The following is a 5,306-nucleotide window of genomic DNA, read 5'->3' on the forward strand; positions in this document are numbered from 1 at the left end:
TCACGTTACCTGATTTCAAGCTTTACTAAAAAGCTGTGATCACCAAGACAGCATGGTACTGGCATAAAAAACAGACACATAGACGAGTGGAACAGAGTAGAGAGCCCAGATATGGACCCTCAACTATATGGTCAAATAAACTTTGACAAAACAGGAAAAAATATCCAGTAGAAAAAGGACAGTCTCTTCAAAAAATGGTGCTGGGAAAACTGGACAGCTATATGTAGAAGAATGAAACTCAACCATTCTCTTACTCCGTACACAAAGATAAACTTGAAATGGATAAAAGACCTCAACTTGAGACAATAATCCATCAGAATCCTAGAGGAGAACATAGGCAGTAACCTCTTCGATATCAGCCATAGCAACTTCTTTCAAGATATGTCTCCAAAGGCAAAGGAAACAAAAGCAAAAATGAACTTTTGGGACTTCATCAAGATCAAAAGCTTCTGCACAGCGAAGGAAACAGTCAACAAAACAAAGAGGCAACCCACAGAATGGGAGAAGATATTTGCCAATGACAGTACAGACAAAAGGTTGATATCCAGGATCTATAAAGAAGTCCTCAAACTCAACACACACAAAACAGACAATCATATTAAAAAATGGGCAGAAGATATGAACAGACACTTCTCCAATGAAGACATATAAATGGCTATCAGACACATGAAAAAATGTTCATCATCACTAGCCATCAGGGAGATTCAAATTAAAACCACATTGAGATACCACCTTACACCAGTTAGAATGGCCAAAATTAGCAAGACAGGAAACAACGTGTGTTGGAGAGGATGTGGAGAATGGGAAACCCTCTTCCACTGTTGGTGGGAATGCAAGTTGGTGGAGCCACTTTGGAGAACAGTGTGGAGATTCCTCAGGAAATTAAAAATAGAGCTTCCCTATGACCCTGCAATTGCACTACTGGGTATTTACCCCAAAGATACAGATGTAGTGAAAAGAAGGGCCATCTGTTCCCCAATGTTTATAGCAGCAATGGCCATGGTCGCCAAACTGTGGAAAGAACCAAGATGCCCTTCAGCGGACGAATGCATAAGGAAGATGTGGTCCATATACACTATGGAGTATTATGCCTCCATCAGAAAGGACGAATACCCAACTTTTGTAGCAACATGGACGGGACTGGAAGAGGTTATGCTGAGTGAAATAAGTCAAGCAGAGAGAGTCAAGTATCATATGGTTTCACTTATTAGTGGAGCATAACTAATAACATGGAGGACAAGGGGAGATGGAGAGGAGAAGGGAGTTGAGGGAAATTGGAAGGGGAGGTGAACCATGAGAGACTATGGACTCTGAAAAACAACCTGAGGGTTTTGAAGGGGCGGGGAGTGGGAGGTCAGAGGAACCAGGTGGTGGGTATTAGGGAGGGCACGTTTTGCATGGAGCACTGGGTGTGGTGAAAAAACAATGAATACCGTTACGCTGAAAAAAAAATAAAAAATTAAAAAAAAAGATAAGAAAAGAAAAAAAAACTACAAATCCTCCAATATCCATTTTAACCTTCTTTCTTGGTAGTTAAAGAGCAGTAAAACTAAATTGTGACTAATTTCGTGGTATGCAAAATATTAATCATATACTTAGAGGGAAGAGACAAGCTCTCCCCTTTTCTATTTCTTCCTGCCACCTGGACTTTAAATATGATAGTGAATGCTGGTGATTCCAATTTGTACCATGAGATGTAAGCCATGTTTTGGGAATGTTGGAGCAATAAAATATAAGAAGCATGGGTCTCTTGCACTGTTGAACTGACATACCTACATTTGATTACCTACCTTGATTTTTATATGAAAGAAAAATAAACTTACATCTTATTTAGATAACTCTTTGCATGTTCTCTTTGTTACAGAAACCTAATCTATTTCCTAGCCAATATACACAAAAAAACGAGAAGACAGTAAAATAATCAATATACATATAGATGATTAAGAGGAACAAAACAGTGAATCCTGAAATAAGCTAAAATATCATTCATCTGATGGGGAAAATGAAAAAAAATGTTTACATATATAGTATGAGATACAGTATCACTTGGTTTCCTCCATTTAAGGAAAATATTTGAGGAAGTACCCTAAACAAATATAAAAGGAATGTTAAGTGTTCTTAAGCTAACTTTATGATGAAAAGTATAAGAAAAGAGTAGTTAGCAATCAATCTTGTAATGTGTGTGTATATAATTAATGTTAAGTGAGTAATGATACTATACTGCCAAAAATATTTAAATGTTAATTAAAGATTTTTGAAACAGAAGGGTCATGAAAATGATATAAGGAAAACAATGATTATCTGGAATTAAAATGTCTAAAACTCTTTGCAAACACTGTAGTGGTTATTTTTGTTGTTCTTGTTGCTATTGGTGGAGGATGTGGCTGATGGGAGTTTGTATCAGAGTTCAGAGAAAGACGAGTCTTGGGTAATAGGGAAGTTTAAGTGAGCAATTTAGTCTATGGGTGATAGGAGGGTTATGGGTAAGTAAAGCATCTTGGCAAAAATATCGTTATTAGATATCAATTAATAGTAACAGAAAATTAATGTTGTGAGACATGAAAATGAAGCCATTATCAATATCTAATTTAAAAAAAACTACTAGAACTTTCAAAATAACACTGGGGGAGATGGGAATAAATGAAAGCTGACAAAACCAGAAAAGTTAAGTAAGGGGAAAAGTGAGTCAACCAAAGAAAGAAAGAAAAGAGGAAATGACAATAAGATACAATAAAGATTAAATAAGATAGAAGTATTAACCAAGTCTCAGTTATCAACATAAATGTACACAAATGAGGAACCTGGGTGGCTTAGTTGGTTAAGCGTCTGCTTTCAGCTCAGGTCATGATCTTGGGGTCCTAGGTTCAAGACCCACATATCATCAGGCTTCCCACTCAAACATGCTTCTCCCTCTCCCTCTGCCTGCCACTCCCCTTACTTGTTCATGCTTTTTTTGTCAAATAAATAAGTAAAAAATACTTTAAAAATGTGAAAAACTGAATTCTCCAAGCAAAAGAGATCTGTAATATTGGATTAAGACACAAACTATGCTGCTTATGAGAACCACACTTTCTAAAAAAGATGAAAAAGAATTTAAAAATAAAAATGGTTTGACATACTAAGTGAAAAATAATGTTATTGTTGGGAAAAATAAAGTTAAAGGATAAAACCATTATGTAAGACAAAGGGGTATAATATTACTCTGGTTATCTATTGCTACTTAACAAGCCATCCTGAAACTTAGTGACTTCAAACAACCATTTTATTATACTTCATGATTTTCTAGGTCAGGAATTTGAGAAGGACTTTGATTAGGTAGTTTCTGATCTACCTGAAGCCTGCTATGATACCTGAGACTGGAAGATCCCTTCCAAGACGACTTCTTCACTTATGTGTAGTACCTCATTACTCCTTGGCCTCACTATTTTTCATACTCTCATACTTCTCAGTAACCTGACTTATTCTTGATAAGTCTCAGTTGTTGAGGTTTTGCCAAAAATTGTCAGTGTTCTAAATGGAAGGATATAGTCATCACCTAATTTCAGACTGATTTCAAGCAGACTCACCAGCAGCAGCTTGTAAAGTATGCAAACATATACAGTCCTTTGGAACAACAGTTATAACCCCTACTGGTGTTCAGACCAGGTAAATTAAAGGTGGCCCTTAGACAACAGTTGCAAAAACTGGGGCTCCTGATGAGTTTATAAGTTCCTTTCTGAGAGTTACCAGCAAGCTCTAGGGAGGCCTAGGGAGAATGCAAAACAGGTGTCCCTTGACTATAGAGTTGAGGGTCCATGTCTGGGCTCTCTATTTTGTTCCATTGGTCTATGTGTCTGTTTTTGTGCCAGTACCATCTTGTCTTGGTGATCACAGCTTTATAATATAGCTTAAAATCAGGCAAGGTGATGCACCCAATTTTGTGTTGCTTTTCAACATTTCCTTGGTGATTTAGGGTATTTTCTCGTTCCATACAAATTTTAGGATTGTTTGTTCTAGCACTTTGAAAAATGCTAATGGTGTTTTTATCAAGATGGCATTGAAAGTATAGATTGCTCTGGGCAGCATGGACATTTTCACAATGTTTATTCTTCTGATCCATGAGCGTGGAAGGTTTTTCCATCTTTTTGTGTTTTTTTTTTTTTATTTCTTTCATGAGTGTTCTGTAGTTCCTAGAGTATAGATCCTTTAGCTCTTTGGTTAGGTTTATTCCAAGTTATCTTACGGATTTTGGTGCTGTTGTAAATGGAACTGACTCTCTAACTTCTCTTTCTACAGTTTCATTGTTAGTGTATAGGAATGCAACTGTTTCTATGCTTTGGTTTTGTATCCTGCCACATTACTGAATTGCTGTATGAGTTCTAGTAATTTAGGGGTGGAACCTTTTGGGTTTTCCACACAAAATATCATGTCATCTGTGGAGAGAGAGAGTTTGGCTCTTTCTTTGCCAATTTGAATACCTTCTATTTCTTTTCGTTGTCTGATTGCTGTTGCTAGGACTTCTAGTATTATGTTGAATAGTAATGGCAAGAATGGGAATCCTTGTCATGTTCCTGATCTCAAAGGGAAGGCTGTCAGCTTTTCCCCACTGAGAATGATGTTCGCTGTTCATTTTTGAAAGATGGATTTTATGAAATTTTGGAATGTTCCCTTTATCCCTATACTCTCAAGAGTTTTGATTAGGAAAGAATGCTCTATTTTGTCAAATGCTTTTTCTGCACCAATTGAGAGGACCATGTGGTTCTTCCCTCTTCTCTTATTGATTTTTTCTATCACACTTATTGATTTGTGAATGTTGAACCTCCACCCTTGCATCCCAGGGATAAATCCCACCTGGTTATGATGGATAATCCTCTTACTGTACTGTTGGATCCTATTAGCCAGGATCATATTGATAATTTTGCATCCATATTCCTCAGGGATATTGGTCTGAAATTCTCCTTTTTAATGGGACCTTTGTCTGGTTTAATCTTTGACAAAGTAGGAAAAGTATCCAAAGGAAAATGGACAGTCTCTTCAATAAATGGTGCTGGTAAAACTGGACAGCTATATACAGAACAATGAAACTCGACCATTTGCTTACACCATACACAAAGATAAACTCTAAATGGATGAAAGACCTCAATGTGAGAAGGCATCCATCAAAATCTCAGAGGAGAACATCAGTAGTAACCACTTCAACATCGGCCACAGCAACTTCTTTCAAGACACACCTCCAAAGACAAGGAAAACAAAAGCAATAATGAACTTTTGGGACTTCATCAAGATAAAAGTCTTCTGCACATCAAAGGAAAGAGTCAACAAAACAA

The sequence above is a fragment of the Martes martes genome (genome assembly GCF_963455335.1).
Source record: "Martes martes genome assembly, chromosome: X".
Classification (NCBI taxonomy): Eukaryota; Metazoa; Chordata; class Mammalia; order Carnivora; family Mustelidae; genus Martes; species Martes martes.